This window comes from Aythya marila (genome assembly GCF_965140915.1).
Source record: "Aythya marila genome assembly, chromosome: 5".
Lineage (NCBI taxonomy): Eukaryota > Metazoa > Chordata > Aves > Anseriformes > Anatidae > Aythya > Aythya marila.
The window spans coordinates 52,671,268-52,698,145 of NC_139046.1; the positions used below are offsets into that span (position 1 = coordinate 52,671,268).

Sequence of the window (26,878 nt, forward strand, 5' to 3'; positions counted from 1 at the left end):
GACCCGAGCTGATTAAGCCTGAGTGCCCTAATTTCTTGAAGCAAAGGGTGACTACTGCTTTTTTCCCCTCATGCCTTCTATAGTGCTCTGGGTGAACACTAGAAGAAACAGAGTGCTCAGCTTTCAAGGCAGTTGCCATCTTAAACACCAATGCACAGAACAGCTAAAAAGCACTTCACAGCTCATTCCAAAGTTCAGTTGTCAAGTCTGTGGAGACTCTTCCTGCTTATTCTAGCTTCTTTTTGTTTTTCCTTCTTTGACAGAAAACACAGCATCTAAAAGCTTTCTTTCTCTCTCCTCATCAGTCTAGCATGTTTCTCCCTAGAGCCTTTTGTCCTCAGGAAGATGGCAGCGACTTGCAAAAGCCTTCAGCCACACCAGGGAGGGGAGGAGATAAAACATACCCTGTGTGTGATAAAGCCAGGGGCAGGAAGAGGGCACCCACTGTCAGTGGAGCCTGCACAGTGTCCCAATAAGTTCAAACAGGAGAAAAAAGAAACAAGCCTTCATATTTTTCAGATTTGCAGCTTTTAATACCTCCAGAAGCCTCAGCAAACACCTCTGAGCAGGAAGCAGACCAGAGTTGGTATTTGCTGTAAAAGTTAAATTGAGCTCCAGAGGACAGATGAGAATTAGTCCAAAAAAGCATTCTTGACCCAAAGTGTTAGCTAAAACCACAAAAGTCAAGGTGGGATATTTGTCGCAGGACTGCTGTACCCCGAAACACATATGCACACCTGCAGAGATACCTGAATCTTGCCTGTGGCACCTCAATCACCAAACTTGTCAATAAAAAAATGAAACAGCATTAATCCTATATCATTAGTAATGAAGTATTTTCTGCAGTTCCCTGGCATCTACTTTGACACTGTTCGACCAGTGATTGCATACGCTGATCCTCATTTCTCCAAGTGTTAATTCAGCAAACTAGTCTGCAGCCAGGAGAAGTGAGCATTTAAATAAAAAGCAGCTGGCCTGTTACAATGGACGCATATTCAGAACCATGCACAGCGTGTCTGAGCACTGGACACCTCTACCCATCTGTCCTCCTTACGCATGTTTAACTAACTCTGAGGTATGACCGTCTTCTTTCTAACATGAAAGCACTGATCCTGTGCACTTGGAACTGGTTAAGTAGTGTTGATTCCTTTGCTGGCCTAGGACCAGAGCCACTTCTCATCCCAGCTGACTACAGACTAGCACGTTTTGTCAGCTCTGTAACTTCAATTAAGATTTATAGATATTAATGACAATAGGGATAGGATGGAGAAAAAAAAGTATTCAGACTACTATGGGAGCCTCTTAACCAAGCTCTAAATATACCCAGGCTCACATAAAAGCATTTAATTTACTGAGTAAATGAATTCTCACATAGCTGGTCCTAAATTCTAATTCAACAAAAGCTGCTCTTGGGTCCAGAGCAGCAGTACTGGAAATGCTTCATTCTCTCTACATTCTGCAGTGGTGGGAAGCCTGCTGAGGTCTCTCCAAAGTACTTTGACATACCAGGAATCAAGTGTCTTTGTTCAGAGGTACTGGCTGTCCTCCAATCTCAGGTAGGAGTGGGTATATATTTTACTCAAAAAATTTGAAATTTTAATAATAAAAAGCATGCACTTCATCATGATTACTGTACAGTAGCAATAAAACTTTCTGTAATACAAAAGACGGCTTCTGTTTCTATGTTAAATAAAACAAGCCAGAAAAGAAAAAGCCATATATAGCAACAACATTTTGTTCTCTGGTTAAAAGCAACATCATTTTGCATTCAAGTATTCCTAATGTGGGAAAGCAGCAGAACAGACAAGTGCCTATGAGACAACTAATATTTGATTAATACTGTAACTCCAAATGAAGGAAACAATAAAAAGGATCAAATTATTCTCAATGGATCAGGAGCCAGGAAAAATAAAGCACGACCACAGTTCTTATGAATACTGACAGAAACCCATGACTTGTACGTTTTGAAGTACGCATAGCTATGACAAATCTGTGACATGAGGCCTACACCCACTAACTGTTATGGAACTCATTCTGCACTATAAACAAAACAACAAATAAAACCACACATGCAGCTGAACAGAAAGAACGTAAGGAGATCAGTATACGTACTTGGGACTGCAAAGTAACATGTAACAACAAGCACATGAGCAGAACACGACACTGTGGTCACTGAAGTTTTACATTAAAAAAAAGAAGAAAATATATGGATTAAAGTTTGAGGAATGTGAGCACTATAGCAACAGTGGTCTGCAGTAGAAGAAGAATAAAACAGGAAGGGCGTTACAGCTCCAAATGCACCTTGGCCCCTATTAGTCTGCCTCAAGCACAACCATGAAGCAGCAGCCACAGCTTTTGTACCTCCCCTGCCTGCTGCAGGTCTCAACCATGTTGAGACTTGGCCACCAAGATTACATACGCACCACTCTTTGGGTACCCGTGATGTTAGCTAAGCAAAAATTCTGCCTTCTTTAAAGACAAAGTTTATCCAATTATACAGAAGATTCTTAAATTCTGGGTGGTAGCTTAGCACAACGGACCGTTTTACGACATTTCTTACAAAAGCTCAGTCTCTAATGATAATTTGAGCAAGACCAAATAGGGGTTGAGTAAGCCAGACAGACACTTACTATATTTCTTTATCAGCTTCAGTTTGCTCACAACCTATCTGCTCCCCTTCCTGCTTTGGTCAGCATTTTCAGTTCTTACAATCCCTCTGAACTTTTTTTTTTCAATTTAAAAATGATGCAGAGCAACTGGAGTCAGGGAAGGTTGCTCCTAATCAATACTTCTCCTGTTGTTTTCCAGAGCTTTTCTATGTGCTTTCTGGTGGTTTTCTACTTTAACTACTGTCAAAGTAGATAATCCACAAGGAAATGAGATACACAAACATCTCTCTTTCAGCACATGTAGCTTCCTTTCGATGTAGCGGTCAAAGGCTATAGATGGTAACATACAAAACCTACCTGCGGTAGGACAGAAAGGAGAATATTCAGAAGAAAATGTACATTTAAACTAGCAATTGTTAAGCATACAAAAATACTTTTTCCAATAATGCTGTTAGAACAGATCCACCTAGTTACACTGGGTTGGGGAGTGAGATTTTATTTAGCCAAGCTTAACAAAACTCTGCAGTTGGGGCTGTTAAAAGAACAGCTAAATGGATTTTGGCACGTAGAGTTTCATGAACAGGGGCTGTTTGCAATCGCATTTAGTGGACATCAGAGGTTATGAATGCCACTGGTACGGTACTGACTACCTCAGACATTTCAACAGAAACTGTATCAGCTACTTGAATGATTGTTTGTAGCTGAGGGATTGCAGGAAAACTCCCATTACTGAAAGAAACAACAACAACAAAAAAACTAATAAAGAGAATGAGCATAATACACAATTATTGATAACAAAAATCATGGCAAGGATTATCAAAATCTAGAAACATTTCCAAACAACAATACCAAAATATAATTCACTGTGATGTTTTCTGACATCCAGAAAGCTGTAAGTTAAATGAGGAAAACGATTTAGCCTGTTCCCTTAGCAAGTCTTGGTCAGCTGCTAGCTCTCTAGAGATTATGCATCTGTAAACAGATACAATACTGAAGACTCAAAGAAAGCAAATAACCTGTTCTCATACAGCTTTCCTTGCCAGAAAATTAGTTTTTGAGACAACTGGCAGATAACAGCTTTATGCGGGAGCTAGCAAGACTGTACAAAAAGGCTTTAAAAAAAATGAAGGAGTAGCACAAATACTTCAGCACTAGAATCTGAAACGGTGTAACCCAGAGAAAAGGCTAGACTTCAAACGTGATGCAACACAGGCAGGAGTGGAAATAGTATGAGTGCAATCACAGTGGCTGCTAGTGTCTACTACCTGCATTACACAGGATTTGGAGATAAAATTATTAATCAGAGTGAAAATCTGCACAAATTGAAAAAAGACCATGTAGCAGTACTGTTTAGGTTAAACGTTTAACCAGAAATTTCTGGCTGAATAAAAAATAAAGAGCAAATCATTAGAAAATAAGATGAAAACAAAGAAAACCCAACCACACTCTATGTAGACATTCCAAAGAACACAAAACGGATGCTATTGCAGAGGGAGTGCCAATACTGATCAAGCAAAAACATTATTGGCAAGCTATTTTTTGCCATACTTGAGCAAGTTTTTATCTAGCTCAGTACTCTGTAGCTGAGAAAAAGAAGGAAGATAAAATAAAAATCGTGGTGACCAGATACAAGGTTATCTGTCCTCGATGCAAAGCTCAGCCTACTCCCTAAAATAATAATAATAAAACACACAAAACAAAACAGTTTTCAACTCACTACATGGTCTCATTGGTTTATAACTACCAATGAGAGCAGTAGAAACTTCAGTATTAATCCAAGTCTTCTGCCTTCCCCCTACTTCTCCAAAGTACAGTATTTTAATTACAATGCTAGTGTTAAAATCCCCAGCTCAATGGCTATAAGGTTTCTTTCCTGAACTGATATTTTTATTTAGGCTTCTACAAGAAGTAGTAATAGAAGTCATAGTAATAGTCACAGATATAGTATCATCCAACAAAAACAAGGCTCAAAAAAGGCATTTATCTCTATCATCACAGTTATCTAAGCTCCACTTCTGTGTGACTCTGAAAATATCATCAGCGTCCTCCACATGAATCACCTGAGGGCTGTACCTGCTAACATTTATCCATTTTGACCACAATCTACATACAACAAACAGTAGTCTCTTTCTTCTTGCCCATAAAAATGCCCTGAATAACATCATACCCTCAGACAACAGTCTGGCTACACCATTAACTCTCAGAAGCACATTATAATAGAATATTTATATATAATTCACCATACAAAGATAGACAATAGAAGATCAGTTAAAGTTTTTAATGGAATCTTGTCCATATTTTGTCCAGTTTTTCAGTTTGTCCAATAATCTATCCAGTGTTGTTCAATTCAATTTTTAACCTAAATTAGATCTGAACAGCAAACATCTGTATTTTATAAGAATATTTTTAGAATTTTAGCATGGTAAGCTTTTATTTGGGGGGGGGGGGGGGGGAGCAGGAGGAGAGGTTACACAGGTGTTTGTTTTTTTTGAAGGATTAAAGGATTTAAATTTATGACACATACTTTCATGTCATTTAGACTTTGATCTTGAGGATAAACTTCTGCTAAGATGCTCTTGCTATCTGTCCTTACTTATTGTCCCCTATCAAAATGACAGAAGCCTAACTTTTGTAAATAGAAGTGATGGATACTCCTTCCTGTGAACTACTGGACAATTTTGCTGTAAGAGAAACTGCAATTCATCGAGGAGCTGAAGGACTTCTATCTGATCTTATGAAATTGAAAAACCTCTTTTCAAAGGCTTGAATCAGCAAAACAGGGAAAGAACAAAGGAGCGTAAAGACAGAGACAGTAATTACCAAAAGAAGAGTAATTAAAATAGACCAGAGACTGCTTGAAGCAAACACGAATACATTGGTCAGAACAGGTCCATTAGGGCAGATTCATTCTAATAACAGTTCACGAATTAATGTTCTTTGCAGGAGAGAGGGAGCCTGGGAGAAAAGCTCAGCACTGACATGAAAGATCTGCTATGGGAGAGAAGGGAATTGAAGGGATAGAAGTACAGTGAAGCTCTGATTTATGAGCATGAAGACAGTTGCAGATAAGTCTCAGCATCAAGCCTAACTATAATCAGGTCCTTAGTCCCAAGGAAGCACAGTTGGTCCTAGGACCATTTAGTAACCAGCACTCACTTGACTCTCAACAGAATTATTTAATAAACCATCTCAGTTACTTCAGGGTGACATTCCTGTACAAACCGGGCAGGCAGGCTCTATCCTGTTACCCCAAACATCCACAATCTCCAAATATTCATACAGATTTGTACATAGCACCATTTCACTCTGGTGACCAATGTCAGGATTTCCAGTTGTGTCATTTGGCTACATAAAATTCCTGTCTCACATGGAAGGAAGGCTCAAAATGAAATAGTGAGTGAATGAATAAAAGTTAGAGGTCCCACAAGATTTACACAAAGTAGCTTTGCTGAAAAAAATCTCTTCCCTGACTACATGTTGCCTGTACGCTGCTCTCAGAACAGATTTTATTGGTAGTGTATAGAGACGTGTATATGAGCATATGCAGCATATATTGAGACAGTGCCTATTTCAGGCCTTCAGGAACAAGAGATGCTACAGGAAAGTAAAAATAGAAATTCCAGAAGTCTCAGTTCACAATGCAGCATAAGGGCTGCATGTCATACTCTGTTTATGCCTCAGCTTCCCCCATCAAGAAATTAAAACAAAAAACCTATAGCCTCTTATCAACCTTGCAAAATCAGGAATAAATCCACTAATGTTTCCAAGGTGAAGAGATTCTGTGAGGGCACAGGCTTAGCCACAGATGCATTTTCTTTATGTGGTGACTATTAGGCCTATTGATTTTAGTACAGAAAGAGGCTACCACTGGCTTTTTATTCTGATACCAATTCAGAGCCAATACAGCTAAGGGAAGTAGACTGAAGTGAATTCTGTTTGACCCTTCATCAACACAGGCACTTGCTTTCAGGCAGTGGAGTGACACTGGTATACTGCTGGTGTTGCTTTTACTAGAGGGAAAAAAGTTTCTTTTCAGAAGTCTTACTTAGTTCCTTCTAAATCTCTAGTGCATTTTTTTGTTTGTTGGTTTGCTTTGCTTTTTGCTGTTGTTGTTTGTTTGCTTTACCTAGAAGAGCCATTGAAATTTAACACTGGACAACCTGTGGGATTATCTCAGCTAACTAAATATACCAGAATTACCAATCACTGTTTCTGCTTTAAGGTTGTAACAAACAGATACCAGGTGAAGCTACAGGGAAAAAAAGTGATCATGGAAAAAATAACAATAAAACATCACACCTGTTCAACAAATGTAGATTTAGCTTTAAAGGGTCTAAATCTAGGGCAGTATGCCTTTGTAACAGGCAAAAGCCAGAGAAAAAGTTCAGCTTGAACATTCAAAGAAACAGCAGGAGAAGGAACCTTCTTTTACTTCTAAACTGAACACATTTCTTTGAGAAATAGCAGGTATGGAAACTCAAAAGTCCTTCTATTTTCTTTTCAGAATACAGCCAAACTTTAAAGTCTCATCCAGAGGACTATACACAAAAAATACAAAGCAGCCTGGGCTGGCAAATCAACCCATTTTGCATCTGTGCGATTCTGTGACCGTGCCAGTGGCCTCTTGCCTGCACAGCTTGCCAAGGGATGTTTAAGGTAGCCCCGCAACAGCAGCAGCCGCTGCCACCTTCATTTGCAGCCCCATCCTGAGCACAGGCAGGAGCAGGTCACAGCCCTGCCTCTTCACATAACTGCTCCATGTTGGAGGGAGCAAGCGGCGGGGAGAAAGAGGAGTGTAGGAAAAGAGGAAGAAAGGAAGAGAGAAAGCCCATAAAGCCACACATACCTTCCCCAACACCTCGTGCCTCCTCCTCATCACCGTGCAGACCAGGTCTGTACGCACCTCCTGTCCTCATCCACCTTTCCTCCCTTGCCCAGGCCCTGTACCCACCTCAAACCCCACTGAGCTCCCTCAGCCTCTCCTCCAGCCCCTCTCAGCAGCCCCCTCCCCAGCTGCCCTTGGGACAGCAAACTTGTGCGTTGCTTGCCCTGCTGAGAAGCCCTGTGCTGACCCTGGCCCCATCCTCTATAGATTTCTTTAAAAATTAAATACATATTTCTTTAGCTTCAGATCTCTTTAGGTTGGGGAACAGCTTTGGAAGGTGATGAATTTTTAAAGAAGGTTAGAGAACTGAGGAATCGTTTTAGATAGAGCTGCAACATAATTTTAAGTTTTCTATTTTGCTGCATAATAATTGTAACAGTTGCTTTTACAGCTACAAACTCATTGACACAGTAAGTAGAAAGAATGAATCTCTGGAAGAGAATAATGTTAAAAATCAGATACATTAAATTAGCGCAAGTTTACAAAGCTTTCCCTCCCCACTGTGTTTATTTGAAAGGATGAGAAGAAGATACAGAGAAACCTGCATTTTGAATAGGGGGCAGCAGAAGCGGACCCTAGAATTGAGTTGTCTGCCTACAGTGCTGTCAAGGCTGACTGTCCTGTTGGGGATGAGTTGGGGGGTGGAGAGCTAAGTAGGAAAGTTTTGACACTGTTTAAGCACTGTTCAGCGGTAAGTAAAGCATTGGTGTTTGATAAACACTGCTTTGGTCACAAATCCAAAACACGGCACCATACAGAACTGCCATGAAGAAGAACAGACCAGTACAGATACCTTGTACCACCATCTCTTCTCAGCAGAGTTTCAGCTAGGAGTCAGACAGCCAGGCATGGAAGAAAGTTAGCTAGGAAAGCATCGTGCATGAACTAGATCATACGTGGACTCCTGTAGAACATATGGAAGGTGAAGATCTTTCTACCTCACTGCATCTCACTTCACCCTAATACAAACAAGTGTGCTCTGAACTACCTATTGCCCACCCCTCAAAAAACAAAGTGACTAATTACTGTCATTATGACAGTCTAGCAAACATGTTTGAATAAATACGCAGCACGCACACTCATGCCCATAGCAAGGACACAGAGGTGAATGAAGGATTCACTTTGCTGTTACACACAGAAGTGGTCGTGACTGTCACTTACAGATTATTTGAATATCAGCCTTTTGCAGAAGGAGAGTTTCTGCACAGAGGATATCAAGGTAGCACAGAAAGGTCACACGTACTTCAGCAATGGCACAAAGCACCTGATTACTAATAGGAAGCATGAAACCAGCAAAGACAGAAAGGCTCTAAAGATCTGAGGAACATTAAGGCTGTCAGAAGGTTGCTTATACCAAAACCTCTTAGAAATACACATCGAAGAGGACAGACTCTCCCCTTGTTCTGACGATTATTCTCAATAGCAATGACACCAGAGCTTCATGGAGAATAGCTTTGTTTTAACAACAGGGCACAGGAAAGTAAGTGCATGCAGTCCAGTAAATACTGAACAGAAAAGCTAGGAAAAGAGCAGCCCAGAAGATGTGAAAAAAGAAATAAAACAGTAACTCTAAAGACAATGAGAAAGCAGGGAAAGGCATTCTGTAGGTGGCCGTTATTTACAAACAGAAATGACAAAGGTATTTCTGTATAATGTACATTTTGAAAGAATGGAAACCAATCATCTCAGCTCCCTTTTAACAGTTCCTTCTTTTCTTGAATTCAGTCGCCTGCTTCATCTAAATGGAAATTTCAAACTTGGAAATACAGCTAAGTGCTATATCCAACAGGTTTTAGTGTGTATCACTGCCAATGTCAAAGAGCATCAATGATCCTTTGCAGGGCCATAGAATCTCAAAGTCCAAATATCTGCAGATATGTCAGGACCACTGTAAAGGTGCTGTGCCAGCATTCAATTATGCATTCGTGAAAACCGATGTACGAAGGTTTCCACATGGATCACCAAAGCTCAGAGTTGCGGCACACACCACACTAAATGATCTGTTTAAATAATTTTAAAATATTCATGGTACAAAGGTAAACCAAGCAAGTTGTCGGTATTGTAATCTTAGAATAAATAAGTCACTTTCTATCTCTACGTGGAAAAATAAAACTAATTCTCACAAAAATCTGCCCAAGTCTCATCAACAGGGACTATATACACACATTTATTAATGACACTATAAACTTGCTTTTCAGTGGCAAGTGCCGGAAGCGACAAGTACACACCTGGCTGGCTACATCACATCCTGGGCCAATGGAAAGTTTGGTTCCCCTGGCTCAGGGAGGTCTGAACATTACTGTCCCAATCCCATACACTGCCACAGCAGAGCTTTCCCAGAAGCTTGAGGAACGCTGTCAAGTCCAGAAATTCAGCAGAGGTTTTCCTCTGGTCCTTTTTTTGCAGGGTGAGGGGCAAATGGGAAGGGAGGGAGATTATGCTACTCATTTTTCATGTTGTACCATATTTACTTAAATCTAAAACCTTAGGGCACTTCACTTACTTTGCCATAGCTCCGCAAGACCAAAAGGATGATTCTTGGAAAAAATTGAAGTAAGATCAGGGATCGAATTATAAAACCCTTTGAGTAAAGATCTGGAAGAGTCTGCAAAATGCCATACATCTCTGTAACACTGTTGTAATAAAGCCTGTGCTCAGAGAAGCAAAAGAAAGTATGAGCTATCTTTCTAAGCCAGCTGATCTTCCAGTCTCAAACAAGGTTAGGTAAGGGTACAGGTTTTAGAAAACAAATGAACAAACAAACAGCCAAAAAAAAAAAAAAAAAAGTAAATGTCACAGCGATATTTGCTGTAAGAGTCGTGTAAATGTTATTTATTGTACCAAATGCATTTCCAAAACAGATGCCTTCCACAATCTTTTTGTTCAGCAACATCAAAATAAAAGTTACAGTTTGAGCCTTCTAGGCAGCATTACCATTCATAGGTTGCCATGAGGCCAGTTCATTCCAGCACCAGAAGAGCAACTCAGCTTGTTCCTCTATGCTGCCCTTCAGCCTTCGTTCAGCTCTGCGGACACGTCTCGTCTATCGTGGTGCAGAGCTGTTTGAAGAGCTAAGACCTAGCCCCTGTATGGGACGTCCTGACCTACAGCTCCAGGCACAGACCTTTCTACATTACTTGTCACCCAAGAGTCTCGTATCAGAGGCACTCAGACTTGTTCTGCCTCTGGTATTGCCATCTCTGCTACTTGTGGGGAAGCCTTAGAGAGTTCAGGGTTTGGGTCCCAAAAGCTTTGCCATCAAATGTAGAAGTTTGCTAACACAACTTGAAGCTTCAAAAAAATGCGATTTATCTGACAAAGACGTGCCAGACCACTACCAGACCCATTTCACTTGAGTCTCTACCCCTTATTTGTTTATATATTTAGAGCTCAGGACTAAAGGTCTTAGGACCACGTACATCTTAGGGATTCGCACAACTGGAACATTTTCACAGGGCCCTGAGAGATGCTAGATTTAAGTGACAGAAACATTTTTTCAGTAGAAAATCCTATTACTTAAGGGAAATCTTCTGGGGAAGTATTTTGAAAGGTACACAGATCCACAACTTTCCTTCATTAAAGCCTAAACACAGTACCATCATCTGAGCCAAGCTGATGCAAAACAAAAACACTTTGATTTTTCTCAAGTAGAATCAGCTATTCAGTTTTGGACAAATTCAATATTATTCTGTGTTATTTGAACATGCTGCCTCAGTGACAAATGACTTTGGCCATCACAGGGCTCTGGTTCTCCTCTGCTGCCCAGACACCTCTCACAGTATCTCCTATTCCCCTTCCCTCCTGAGCAAGTGCAAGATAAAAGGGAGAATTCATAGCCATGGGGCACCTCCTGGGGCTGAGGTGTAACTACATAAAATAGCAAGCATTTGTTATTCAGTTTACATTTCAAACATGGACAAGAGTTAAATACATATATTTTTATAACTTTATGAAAATTTAATATAATTTTCCTGCTCCCCAGGAAAACAAGTCAATTTTTCAGCTAGTTCCATTTAGTAACAATGAAGCTACAGGATCTCACTCACCAGAATACATTATTGCCACAAACACCGTTAATATATTACAGCCTCTCAACTTCTAAAGCTTGCCTTCTTGACTGAAATCCAGTTGCCACCTACATAAATAGCACCAGATTATCCTTTGGAAGGAAAATCAGACAGCACCACCACCAACAGGAAGAAGCTCATTTGTCCACAACTCAGTAAGGAGCTTCAAGACATGTTTCATTCTCAATATCCTGAGCTGAACTGTGCACCACTCATTAATCCTTTAATCTGAATAAAGGTCCTCCTGGCCGGTGTCAGCACACAGGCAGGCACCATTATATCACCAGAGAGCGTCAGTGCACAGGGAAGTTGTCGTTTTGTTTTCTTCACCACAGCAACAGAACTGCTTTGATTTACAAGGTTAAGAGACAGCAGAGAAGCTGTCACACCAGGTCTGTTCTCCTTCCTGGGGGCAACCTCCATGACTTATTTCCACAGACCAGTGTCTTTTTGTCCTTTCCCACTCCGCTCTTACCAATAGCAACCCCTGCACAGTACAATGCAGTACAACTACAGCGAGGCATAGGACTATATCCTACTAACTGTAGACAAAACAGGGTACAAAGTTTCTTTCAATCTGACTAGACAGTTTTTTGTTCTTCACAAATGCATCCTCTTTACCTTGATATTATTCACTTCAGCTTTGCTCCAGCCTGATCGTTTAGACTACAGTTTCCAAAACATAAAATATATCTTGGCTTCAGTGGTCCTCTGTTTAGACTCCAAACTACGTGACAGTGTAACACTCGCATACTACTGAATTGGTGCTGCTAGAGGGCAAAAGGAGGGGGGAAGGCAATGAAAGTTATTTCTATGTGGAGTTCGTTTTTTTAGCATTGTGTGTTGGACTTAAAAATTATTTTTCTTTATTCTTCTTAACATGGGCACCACTCCAGTGTTCGCTAGGCTGGAGTAACTTTCAAGGTGCACTTGTGTTACAGGTATGCAGAGGTATTTACCATCAATTAGGAGAGAGCCATCTATCAGACTCGGTGTACTTTTGAGCCTGCAGCCGCAACATTAAAAGGGCTACAGAGTTAGCTATGGACAAGCCTGAAATATGACTCTCTTTTGGATATCAGTTGCAAGATAAAAACATTTGCATGGTGTTTAAAGCAGCCAAAGAATCTTGTAGTCCTGCTGTTGGCTGTTTTCACAAAATTCAGATTTAAGGAACTTTGCTAGGACTGAACAAATTACCCTCAGTGTGCCACAGGCTAAGGCTGAGATCAGCAACACCAAAAACATGTCGAGTGGATATGAATATACAACCCTGCTCAACTCCACTTGTTACAAGAAGTGCCACTAAAGGAAGATTTTCTATTATGAAGGATCCCTTCCATCACAAAGCAACAGGTTAAGAGAATATCAGAACAGTCCAATTCACTTCAACTTCCAGAAAGCAGATCAAGTGAAAGCTTTGTGTGTTTGTCAAAACAATCCAGACACAGTAGAGATGCTGATACTTCTCACTGTGCTGTTTCCAAATTGGATTGACTGTGAGTACAGCAATTCTCCTCAGGAGTTTTCAGACAGAACCAGGCCTAGAGTATGGAGGCAACTGAATATGATCTGAGGCAGCAGTTTCCCAGGAGCAGTTAAGAGACAAATACCAGTATTTGTCACAAAGTAAAATCATCCTTCATCTTATAAAATGCATGCTTGCAATCTCCTTAAAACATTTGAGGCACTCCTGTCATTCCAGGGATGTGAGTGAACAAACAAAAGAAATACAGGAAACAGCATTTACAGTAGTTACTTACAAAAGAAAGAACTTCAGCACACCTTCCCTAAGTACTGGGGCTATCTTGAATCTCTTTCCTAGCCTCTCTGACTTAATTGGTTAATGAAAAATCATTAAGAACCATGATAAATGGTTTCTGCTCAGTCACATCAATGACAACAACCAAAGATGGATGAGAGATAATTAAAAGAAAAATGTTCCATTTACCTAGCAAGATGGAGGATGTTTTCTATGAGAAGCGCTCTACCAAATGTTTGCCAAATTCAGTACTGCTGAACACAGATCTGATCTCCTGCATGAAACCACTAAGTGTTTCCATAAGAAAGGATCTTCTCAGCCTTCCACTTGAATTTTATCTGGTTCTATAGCATTCATGTTTCTGGATGTTAGAAACATCTCTGAGAAGTCTAACACATTTAGCAGAGGAAATTTTAATCTTTATGTTATTTGAATACAGTCAGTCTTGATACCTGGGTCTGAGAAAGACCCTGAAAGAGGCAGTAAGACACCTTTTAGACCATGTCCTTCATTTATCCCTGCCATGATTTTCAAAGCTTAAATCTTTTTTTTTTCTTGACATTGATCACAACATAACAATAAAGCAACATTTTCCTCTAGCAGCTTATAGTTCTCTTGCTAATGAGTCTGACAGCAACAAGGCTTGGTAGTGCCTGACCACTTTCAAAACCTATCCAGAACCCTGAACTAATACTGTTTCACTTGATGGGGTTTAATACAAATTGGACACCAGAATTTGCGGACAACATTTTTTTAAAGTCCATTTCTTATGCCACCTTTGAGTAAATAATCTCAGAAGAAGAGAGCAAGAATTAAACAGAAAGTTTTACCACAGAATAAAGTATTACAAGGAAATTTACAAGGAATCTTGTAAATTCTTGATGAGGGGTTGAAGAGCATAGTGCACCCCCTGCACGGCCTGTCAGCACAAACCCTGAAACCTATGTTGGAAACAGCTGACAGCAGGCATTGCTTTGAACATCAAATAGACATTAGAATTAAGGAGCCTCTGAGTCAAGTATTGGCTTTCTGTAATAGTCAAATGCTTTTTGGAATATGGGAAGCAGATACTGGATATATTTGACATGTTTTTACTGACCATCCACCACTTAGAAGTTTATTTGCTATTAAAAAAAAAAAAAAAAACCTCTATTCATAAATCTTAACCTCGCTATGTTGAAAACGGCTGAAACAGATTGTATCTTTATCAGCACTGAATTCAATATGAGGAGAGTTTTGATTTAGTCAGCATACACAGGACATCTCAAAAGAATAAAACCCAACCAAACACACATGCCCCTGTGGTATAAGACATGGGGAGGGCAACTCACTAGGCAGGCTGTTTTACTGTGAGCGCTAAAGCAAGTTCCCATGGAAGTTACTGGCTGGTGAAGTTCATGTCCTTGTGCCCAGGTTCTGAACACCTGTACTCAGAAGAGACATTTAGGCTTTCTCTGGGATAGTAATGATATTATCCTGACTGAAAATCTGCCTGAAGGCCTGCAAAGACACTTAGATTACATGTAGATTTATTATAGATAGAGTTGAGTCTAGGTTATTTCAAGATGACCTGAGCCTTCCTATTGACTATAATCACTAGATTCCAACTCTTTGCCTTGGAGCATTTTTCCCCCTCAACCTGAATTATTTTGGAAAGCTACAACCACATTGTTTCACCCATTTCTAAAAACAAGACCATTGATAAAGCTGCTTTGTGCCTACTAAAACCCAAGGTGAGATAGGAGTACAAATTCCTGCTTGCCTGCATCACACTGCAAACAGGCTGCGAGATACATGAAGTTACCTTTCTATTGCACTGAGCACTACTGATAAAGCCTCATCTGGAACACTGCTAGCAGTTTGGGGGAAGACACTACAGGAGTGATAAAATCTAGTCAAAGTGCATCCAGGTGAGAGAAAAGAAAATGAGGGAGAGTGAAAACACCACCAGCAAAAAAAGCAGACTGGACAGATAAGCACCATATGGTCTTGTATGGTGACTGAGGGAAAGCCAAAACTTTTCAAGTACATAAAAGACTGCCTTTTTTGTTTGTTTTGTTACCCTCTCAATGTCAGCTTAACCCAATTTTCTTGCCCTATCCATTACTGCAAGAAGAATGGTAAAACACTTGGTAAATCTGTTTTACAGGTAAACACTGCAATAGATTGCTTGGAGGATCTGAAGAACGAATTAGACAAACATCTCTGTGGCTGATAAAGGCATAGTCAATAATGCCGCATGGTGCAAGACAGAATAGATGTTCTCTCTTTTTTCCCCCCCCCAATTCTGTGATTGTTTATCTGTGTATAGTTCTCCTAGATTCCAAACACATCTCTAAATAGTTCGTACTTCTGCAAGTCAAACCCCGGGGCTCCTTATTTTCTTCTAGATGCCCACCACACATACACACAGAGACACAAAACGAGTAATCACCTCTGAAGAAGCATGGTCTAAGTGAAAGGCTTTGTATGACAGAGACAGCAGTTGATTGTAGTTGCCCAGGACAGTTTCTGAACATCAATTTTCCTACATACACTCTGGCTGCTTGCTATAGCAACCAGCATTTATTATGCCCCCAACAATATAGTGTCACTATTTTAGATACCTGTTGTGCATAACCTAATGCAGTACCCTACAAGGGAACAATGTTACAAGACATGCAATTAAGGATCACATTGCGAATACACTTAAGGTCAAGTGAGGTTGCGGAGCCACTTTTCTTTATGGAAATACCCGTCAAGGGTTTGGCCACACACCCTCAGTGTGCTTTACCCAGGCTGTTGCTATACATTTGTGAAACGTAATGTTGTTACCCTGCAGCAAGTTTACTGTTTCTACCCTCCAAGTCACTTTAAAATGTTTAACACTAGGTGGAAAATACAGAAATTTATCTGCTTCCCAACTCCAGGATTATTTACCTGAAGGGTAATCTTGCCTCTCTCGTGGCCTGTTCTTTACTGAGGAGCCCAGATGATTCCCAGAGAATTGCCTTGGAAGCTCTCAGTGATTTACAGGATTTTGCAGGATTATGTAGAGTGTTTCCCACCCCAGCAAACTTATTGATTTCTTCCCCCTCCCCCTCTCCACAGAGGGATTTGAAAGGACAATTTCTAAAAGTGCTACGGCTAAGCTTCTCCATCTTTGTGAACACAGTTTAGTTAAAAGAGATGAAACTTCTGCCTCAGAAACCAGATGCAAAGCAAAACAACTGTGTGTACACCGATGGCACAAAAAGGAAGAGCTGGGACTACTCATTTTTCTGACAAGCAAGCAATGTATCTCAGCATTCATTTATGGAGGACTTCACACAGCCTAGCAAACAGAAGGAGGAGGTGGAGAAGAGAAATGAAGGAAAGATCAAGGAGAGAGAAGTTGTACATGAGGGGAGGACGTGAACAAAAAAGTTAGCTCTAGTGGAGAGCTCTAGAAGTAGTTGGGTACTGCTGAAAATAGGCTAAGGGTTAAACAGTGGAACCAGGTGTCAGAGCTGCACAGAAGCAGGGACGAGCACAGCAATAACACAAGCCCAATACATGCCGTTGCCCCATAGGCAGCATTACAGAGGCACCCTTACACCAGCTGCCAAAAATGGGCTCTACTAGAATTTTCTGTACTAGTTTCCTCTTAAATGGGCATCTTATAACAGTAAATTAAAAAAAAAAAAAAAAACAATACATTTAATTCTTTATCAGACTGCTCTCACTGGACAAAGCAAGCTTCAAATGCAAGCCCTAAGCACTGTAGGATACATTTTTAATCAAGTATTTGAGTTGCTATTTGCAATTCATTAAGAGCAAGAATCAGTAGCTTCTAATGGCTGGAGCAGCCGCGCTGCTCCTCTCGCAGTTTGTGGCACGCACACCACGTTGCCGCACACATGGCAGCGCTTCCCTCTGGCTATAACAAAACCGAGAGCAGATGGCACCAGCTAGGGAGCCATTACACAGTTTCGAAAGCACCTATGAATGTAAACCACTGAACATAAAGATGACTGTCATCACCTAATGGTCATCACACAGGACTTCTTGTTCCAAATATTTCACTGTCTCCAACCACAAGAGCAACCTAAGAGTTTCCAGCACTTGGCACAAGCACTAAGGTTGTAACTGAATATCAGCCCTCCAGCCAGAAGAGAGCAACCAGGCACACAGCAGTTACTAATTTTATGCTGTCTAGATAAAAGAGCACAAACTTTAATTGAATCTGATTTCACCCATTAAGAAAGCAAAAACAAGCATGCATTTCTAATCCTGCTGTGGCAACACGCAATCTATCCATATTCCTATCACCTGAATGATATTTTTTAAAGCATTTAATAGAACTTTCAGGAGGCTTTGTCCAGAAAGTTCAGTGGACTCTCACAGTAACATAACTGAAGCTTCTGTTCATTCCAAAGCAAGCAAACAGCTAAACACATAGAATGCACAAGAAAAACCAACATACACAAAATAAACAAACAGAAAGCCCCAAACCCACAAACAACATCACAACAGTTCACGTGTTACTTTGAAGACACAAAATTCCCATCTCCTCAGACTGTATTTATTCATTTGTCTCACTAAGCTCACACTGGGCTGTTTGGAAGGATGATCTGTACTGACAGTGATTACAGCGCACAACTGGCAATGCTGTACTCAGTGTGCCACATGTACACCTCTTAAAAGCATGTGCACAGGTTCCTTTAGCTCAACACTCAATAGTGATATAAGCGTAAGATAGAAGTTTTCTTCTATTTACTTTACAAATAAACAGAAACATTGAGACTACATGATTGTGGATGTGGTAGAGAAACTTCTGTTTTGTGAATTATGTGCCCCTGATTCTTGCATATTGCTAGATAATCCACATGCACTCACCGTTCTCCATTTCAGTAGAAATGTCCTCATGGCCATAGTAGTAATAATAATACTGCTCTTTGGCACAGCTCTTTTCAACACAAGACATTATATTTAAATACAACTGATATTGTCACATTGCCTTTGCTTTTGTCTGAAACATTTGCACATCTGGATACCAATAAAAAAATAACAATCGTTATCCTTTCATCTCTGGATACTTTTAGGGGATAACACTGGTTTATGGTAGGTCTTGGTGTGACAGTTTATATTCAATAGTATGTGTTAGGTTAAAAAAAAAAAAAAATCAGAGCCTACAGAGTGTGTAAGTTAAGATTTACGCTTTCCTATACTATTTTTAAAATGCCACTGATTCTGCTTTTTTCTTTTTTTTTTTCCAATGATTGCCATAATTTATATTAAAACATATAAAAATATGTGAAACTATAATGTAATGTTAACGTCAGGAAAAACACTGCAAGAGCAGTATTCAATTGTGTAAATATCTCCTAAGAGATGTAGTGAAATCCTGCATCTCTTGATTCCTTTAACAGTAGGCTGGATAAGCCATTTTGAGAAGGGCAAGGGAATCCTGTAACAGACAATGGGAGCTGGTTGATGTGATCTGTCTGCACCAATCTGTTCTATTTTTAATTGAGGTAGTTCTGTGGTGATCCTGTAAGGCAAGGTTACTGCTGTAAGCATATTGTTGGTACTGCAATTATCACATAAATAGTCAGCTCTGACATTTCCTCTCAGCTGAGTATGAATTTCTGCCAGGTTGCTTCCCTGCAACATTTGGCAAACAAACCCATCTTGATCAGAAGGTAATTTATTGCACACTAGAGTTCAGTGGGTGTGATCACTGAAAATGACAGATAATCAACAGTTTGGGGGTATAATAGAAGCAGCAACATATTTATGCACACAAATTAAAATGGCATATCTAATGTGAACATTTACAAGCAGATTTTTTTGCTTGTTTGGTTTTTAATAAGTGGACAGATCACAAGGACTGGTAAACCTGGGGTCCAACACCCTCAAGAACAGGAACACAGATTTAGGCAGCCTCCTGATCTCACAGGCAGCTCACTGCACAGGTAGGCTGAGTTGTAAAATGCTCAGTAAGCGTTCTTCTGCTGAGAGAGGTTTATACTGTCTACAGAGCAACCCAACGCAGATTTTAATTAGCTCATTTGGGTGGTGGTACCAATACATATATGACAGCATGGATTGCAAACGTAACGTAAGAAGCTGAATAAATCCTTAGCAAAGTACATGTAGCCCATGGCAGCTGCGACTGATTTAACACCAGCTCTGACTGCAGCGTAAGCATATTGTAGAAGCCTAGCTTTGGAGGTGCACTCATAAGCTAAGAGCCTCAGCCTCGCTGACTTTCAGAGAGACACATGAACTAGGCGAAGCTGCCCGTGGTAAGAGATGCTTCATTACTTTGAAAAACCATGTCAACAGATTATTATGCTAACGATTTGTTACACTACCTTTGATTCACTTGTTTTTGTGTGTTTTTTACTGTTGTATTTAGGGTTCGTCTGGATAAAATGTATCCCTACTTCTAACACAACTGCTTTTAGAAGCTGGTTTTGCCCAGCAAGCTCTGTACAAGTTGAAAGTGTTCTGTTGCTGTTAAGTGCACAGTGGTAGCTGCTTCAAGCTTATTTGATGTAAGGAAAAAATAAACTTGCATAAATTTTGCTACAGGGCTTTACACCTCACTGAGGCACCGATGCTTTGAAGACAGAATCCCTTATAAAACTATCCAGAAGACAGTACTCTGTTCAAGCCATAGTCTTTGGGATAATGCAACTAACTGGTGCTGTGGCCTCATAATAAATTTACCAGGAGACAAATGCATTTCCTATTGACCCATGCTAAATCTTTAAACAAACATCTCTGCAATCTTTTCCAGCCGTCTTGAGAGAAACTCATTCTTTTTACTATTGCGCCAACCAAAATGAGTACAACCAAGGGCAAAATGTGTTCAACAAGACCAAAGTAATAACGGTGCAGAAGGCAGACAAGCCCAAAGCATGGCCCAGAGGCTATTAGTTAACCTACAAGTTCAGCATGAACAATCTTGTTTTATATGGGCAGCCTAGAATTTAATAAAAGCAAGGCAAGTAGCAGCAGTTTTATTTACATTTCAGCTTTATGAATATCCAAACAAAAAGCAGGCACCAAAGACCACTTACAGGCTTCTCCTCATTTGCTGCTATTATGACAAACAAAACAAACAAAGAACTGCAAAACAGTGCAGAAGCATTAAAAAGGTCTTAGGACACAAAATCACCTAAAATGTTTTTAGACACTGGAGCATCCTGCAGTGAAGGCTCCCACTGGCAGTATTTTAGTTGATGGGAGTCTAAATCAATAGATAGGTCTCTAAAAAGCTGAATGCCTGTTGGATCTGTCTTACAGATCCAAAAGAAAGTGGACTTTTCCTAAATTTCTGTAAAATTTGCCTAGGCCATTAGCGTAGAAGAGCCCATAAACAAAGCTGACTGAGTATTCTTAGCAAGCTAAGAAACACTGGAGGACAAGAAGGCTGGCACAGAAAAACCGGTAATGAAGAGCTGAAGAAAACATTTGAGAAGAGCAAATGCAAGATTTTCCGTTCTCTTGTTTTGTTCATCCAAATGTTGCTGTCACCCTAGATATCCCAACACCTCTCTCAGCAGCAGCCACTGCCACCAATCCCAGCACGAGCATAAAGCCAAGCAGGCAGCCACCCTTTAGGGTGGTTTTAGGCCTATGCTTAAAATTGGTGTTGGGCATAAGCAGGAGGAAAAATACAGACAGAACTGCTATTTTAAGGAAATGAGTTAAAGAAATGAGGTGGGGAAAAGAAAGAAGAACAGTGAGGAGAAAATAGACGTGAAACCCCAAGCTTTGCATTTGGAATAATTAAGCAGTGAGTTTAGGGTTCATTCTCAGGCCCCACTGAAATCAGTATCAAACTTCCAACTGAGCCTAAAGACAGCTAAGACTTCTAGGTCTCTCACAGCTTCTTACATGCATCTTTTTAAACAGAAAATGAAACTCTCCTTGACTAAGGCAGAAAAAGCTGTCTTGGAAGACAAGCCTATAAAAATTCAAGGTCAGAACAATGCAGCACACCGTAGGAAATACTGATTCACCAGAAGGCACATACTAGGTCTGTCAGAAGAGAAACTTCAGTGGTTGTGTACCTTCCTGTAATGTCAAGCAGCCACGAGACAGACATTTAAACCAAGCTTATGCATCACAGCAGCTGTGCAAAACAGCCACAACACATTAGAAAATTTTTAGTGTTTAAAAGAGAGACAAGAATTCAGAAATAACACTCCTTCCACTTCAGTACATCACCATACAATTGCCTGTCTCAAGAGACAGCACATCAAGGCACTCGCAGGATCAAGAGAACGGGAACTTTCATTAAAAGAATATACTGACACACAAAGTAGCTATCTAAAAAACATAAAAATAGAAAAGAAACACCATACCTCAAATACTGCCCAGCTAAGTTGCTGCTGGTACGTGATCAAGCTGGAATGGATTAGCAGTCCTTTCTTAGGGTTAACTTCAGCATGCTAACATGGCTCATGTTTTACCAGTTGCTTGAACTGAGGAAAGCAAAGAAAAACAAATGAGATAAGCATGATGGCCAGGTGTAGGCAATGTGAGCTCCATGTCAGACATAAAACAGCAGGCTCTTGTTTTCAATTGTTTTACTGATAAGTGTCCCCTTACTGAGATGAGGATTTATTCTTTACACCTGAGGGCTGAATACAACACTCCCCCACCCCTTCCTGGCCAAACTGCATCATTTGGATCTGTGACCTCGCTGTCTCCACAAGACACATGCTGTATTATTCAGATTTTTCTTTTTCTGATATTGGTCTGAGAGTGAGTATTTGCAGATTTGTCTTTCTATAGCCCCTAAAGGAAAGCTTCTTGCAATTTAATTTTTTGTTTTGTTTTGTTTTATTTTTTATTTATTTTTTTTTTTTTTTGTGAGCAGCATCTTTCTATATTATCCTACTTTAATTTCTAGCCAATATTTCTAAGCAGGGCATGAGATGTTTTTTACTTGCCTTATGCAAATTGTACATTCCAACTTGAGCTGAAGACTTACCAATAAAAGCAGTGCCATGAGGTCAGTGTTCTTACAGGGTACTGTGAAGAAGATAGATAAAATAGACTCAAAGAGGAATCAAGGAACTGATGGCTATTCTTAGCAAAAGGAGCTTAAAAGGCTGACCAAACACAGCAGCATAAAACTGAGATCACATAGTCAGGACTTGTTTTAGGTCCTCAAGCACCAGGAGAATTGCTCAAATGCTTCTGAAGCCTCATTAAATATTAGCTGCTTCAATAAAAGATGTGAAAGCAAGTTGAGATCTTATGAACCAAATCTCCATGGTTTTATACTGCTCACAAGGGCAAAGTTGCACACTTGCAGGCAATTAGCAGCAGTTTTATTTCATGTGAATATAGCCAAGGCCAGCGTGTTTGAGGGGATGATACATAGCATGTCTGCATGGTGACCAACCCTCTCCTTTCCCAGATGTAGCTGGGGAACAACTGAGGTTGAGATGTACGTTCTGATTCTCCATGGTTTTATACTCTAGATAAACATTTACATCTCTGCAAAGAGGCCATACAAACCTACTGGAGCAGTATAATTACTTTACAAAAACTCTGTGGAGAGGTAGTTGACTAACTCAAGCATCTGGGAATAAGAAATTGGGCTGTTTATGCCCCAGCATTTGTTTCTAGGCCCTGTCACATGCTGACTGGGGGGAGATCTAGGGATTTTTTGCACCACAGAGAGCACTAGCATGAACAACTCAGAGTTTTCTAACCCTGAGGACTGCATAATGTTCTCCTCTAAGGCAAGAGCACAACCAGCTGGCTCCTCTTCCCCTGCACCTCCAGGCAGCGTGAAGGCAGAGCAGCATACAGTATCACCTTGATTTTGAAACAGCCACACTGTCTTCTTAGAGTGGAAAATCACCATTTACAATGCCTGCAGGAACTCAGTGGGACCTGCTGCAGTTCTGGAGAGCACAATGAACCGCACTGGTTCCCAGACAGCTGCCTTACACAGGTGTAGGAAATCACTAAGCCTGTGATACAGCAGCTGCTGCTGTTTTAGGCCACAAGATTTCTCCCCCACTGTGTGTTCTGGTCTGTGAGCCTCACTGAGTCCCAAACTCACTGTAAGCTGGAAATCCCTGCCTTTTATCATACTTTGGTTCTGAAAGCAGCAGCTGCTCTTATTTCCTAATTTATTCTTGAGTCCAGGCTCAGTCAGATTACCATTTCTTGCCTGTTTGATGTGAAGGCTCTAGTTCCCTTCTTACTGCTGACCTCAGCAGGGCTGCAGCTCTTCAGGTGAGGTTCTACTCAGCTGGGAATCATTTTGAATCTTTTCAGCACAAGCCTCAGGTTTTCTGAAAGTGCATCCCATTGCTCATCTTTTCTTCTGCATGTCTTAAAGCGTAATTCACTTACATATCGTTCACCTAAGACTTATGAATAAAATAGTGTTATGAAAGTATGACTTAGTTTCACCTACGACTGATGTCAAAAGCCTCTCAAGGGAAGTGGCCCAATTAGCAGGTACCTATACAGTTTCTTATTGCTAACATTTAAGGACACCTTTCGGATATGTCTGAAAAAATACAGTTTTGCTGCAGTATCATCAAAGCAGCATCTTACTGTAAAGTTAAAACACAGCAGTTTTTCCTTTGAAACTGTATTTCTGTCCTCCCTCCTCTGAATGCTGACAGGCAGTGCTCCTTATTGTGAATTTTGTTTTAATGGTCAGTAACAGCTCTGAGAAACTCTTATAACTTAATGAACTAGCTCACATTATTTGTCACAGTAAAACCTAAAGTTTAGTAAATATGATCTTTTAAGCAGTGTCCCCTCAGAGTTGGTGGGCAAAGCAGACTAGCAAATTCTGAAGCACTTAATAACAATTTATCACACCTATGTCACATTACTGCTGCACCCAGAGCAGAAGACATGGTGGTGTATACATGTCCTGGTTTTGGCTGGGATAGAGTTAATTTTCTTCCTAGTAGCTGGTATGGTGCTCTATTTTGGCTTTAGAATGAGAACACTGCTGATAACACACCAATGTTTCAGTTGTTGCTGAGCAGTGCTTACACAGAGCCAAGGACTTCTCAGCTTCTCATGCTGCCCTGCCAGCACAAGGAGTTGGGAGGGGACAGAACCAGGACAGCTGGCCCAAACCGGCCAAAAGGATGTCCCACACCATGTGGCATCCTGCTGAAAAATGAAACTGGGGGAGTTGTTGGGGGTGGCGGCTGCTGCTTGGGTCTGGCTGGGCATTTGTCAGCAGGTGGTGAGGAATTGCACCGTGCATCACCTGTTTTGTATATTATTTTGCTATTATTATTTTCCCTTCATTTTCCATTTTATTAAAATGTCTTTATCTGAGCCCATGAGTTTTACTTTTTTTTTTTTTCTTTTTTTTTTTCTGATTGTCTCTCCCATCCAACTGCAAGGGGTGGAGTGAGTGAATAGCTACGTGGTGCTTAGCTGCCTGCCGGGTTAAACCACAATGGTGTGTAATACCCATAATGTGATGAAAAGCAAAAAGCCCTTCCATTGGTCATAAAAATTCTCAATATTCAGGTGTTTTTTTCATATGTGGAACATTTACTAATTCCTAATGACTTTATACTTAAGCCTTTCCAGATTTAATTATTCCCTTCTTGAAAAAGGCTGAGAAATCCCACTTTGATCAGGTCCAGTGGGCAGCACTCACTTGAGGAAAGCTGTATTTCAAAAGCACCAGGTAGGCTACAATGCTGCAGTGCATCCATCCAAGTTCTTGCTCTTACACATTCATAATGGCTGCTCTGGTGAGGGCGTTCACTGTTCAAGTAAAACTAGCTGCTAAAATACACCCAAAAGTTGTCTCAAAAAAATAATTCTTTTGGGATCTGCAGCTCCTACGCTCTGGCTTGCTGCTTTTCCCATTCAGACAAACCCAGAAAACTCCAGCCAGCCCCCTTAATGCTTTACTCCTTAAGTGCACATCTAGAACTGAATATCTTGGGGCTGACAACACACCCCTGAACTAGCTCATGCAGCACATCCCATTCCAAATGTTTGAAATCCAAGACCTCCTCAGGAAAGCAAAAACAATTGCACATTCCTAGTACCAAGACACATTGTTAAGACAACCTTATTTGATATAACAAGATTTTTTTTTTTTTTCTCTCAGGAACAGTTTCTGAATCCTTCCCTTCACTTTGACGTGAAGAGTTTTCATGCTGCCACTGCAGGAGCTTACCCAGAAATTATGCCGAAGCTGCTATCTGTAACAAATGCTCATATATATCAAGAGTAATAACCTTCATCAGCCTCAGACTCTCTGCTTTGTGAATCAGGGTATGCCTGCAATGCACTGGAGCCTGTAAGGTGAAGCTTTACATTAGTTGGTTTAGGCACACAGGCAGGATGTAAATTGCCTCTGAGAGGCAAAGTAATCCCAGACAGACTTCTTTGCAGCCACAGCCAGCTTGCTTGGTTATCTCTGTGTGGCAGGATTTTGCAGGCAAAAATGTTTCCATGTACTTGCTGGACCCAGGCTCCTTTCTATCTTCAGCTAGCTGCCAACTCCTCTGTACATTTTTTTTTTCCCCATAAAAATCAGCACTGCTCCTGGCTGCGTGCTCCCTAGCTCTTAGATAAACTTCCCGCCTCTTCATCTGTTGCATCTCTGCACGCTGCTGGGAGCTTTGATCATAGTACACCTCCTTCTTTGCACCGAGCTGGTTACATGTAGGAAGTCACATCTCCACATGTTAATATCTCCATCCTTAGTGCCTTACACACAGATTTGTTTTCCCATATAATGAATGGGAAGGGATACAAGCTGAACTCTGTAATATGGGAAGTACTGCTGTAGAGTTTTACAGCACGCTACTGCCTGTCCTTTGCAATGTGCAACAAAGAATTATTCAGCAATCTGACCACGCTTTTCTGATAAGTTTTCCACATACTACCACCACTCAGCTCCTCCCAGTTTCAAACCTCTGTGTAAAGACATCTGGAGGCACACAATTACAAGTACAGTAGCACCATCTTCATCTGACTAAAACACTCGTGAAGAGCAAGCACTCAGCAGATGAACTATTGCTCTCACCACTCATATGTGCCTGCTACAGCCCAGCTGCACAGGGCAGGCTGCTTTGCAGCTGCCTTCTGCACCCCAGCTGAACATCATCCTTCCTAGCAGACACTTTTGTAGAGAAGATCTTCCCAATGTTCAAAGCTACAGGTGTAATGCCCTTCTGCAGTCTTCAATAGCTCTGCATTATTTAGTTATTCTGAGTTCTGATGTACTTATTTACAACCCAAAATAATACAAGCAATGTACAGTTAAAAGTAAACTGCTTTAATCGCTTTGGGCAAGTAACAAGCAAAAATTCCACAGAATGCATTTCTTTTTGTTTCAGGGCCTAACACTCAGCACAATTAAAATGTTAAAGCCAAGTACAAACCCTCTGAAAACATTGTTCTTAAAGGATTATATTATGTATTTGTATTTATCAACTTTGAAGAATGAAACATTAATAACGGGTTATTTCCTGTCTACCCAGGACATCTCACATTGTAGAAAAACTTAATTCATCTTTGTTCAAGACATCCCTCTCCCTTTCAGCTATCCCCAGAA

The 26,878-nt window shown here is 40.6% G+C and overlaps 1 long non-coding RNA gene across 6 annotated transcripts in view; it reads right to left on the minus strand.

Moving 5' to 3' along the window:
* The window catches only part of LOC309878559, a 60,024-nt gene that overhangs the window by 11,093 nt on the left and 22,053 nt on the right, over positions 1-26,878 (minus strand). For all 6 annotated transcript variants that reach the window (XR_014317575.1, XR_014317576.1, XR_014317577.1 and 3 more), the window contains 2 exons: positions 22,295-22,335; positions 21,663-21,782 (listed from right to left, as the gene is read on the minus strand). This is a non-coding gene — a long non-coding RNA (uncharacterized lncRNA). The remainder of the gene's footprint in view (positions 1-21,662; positions 21,783-22,294; positions 22,336-26,878) is intronic.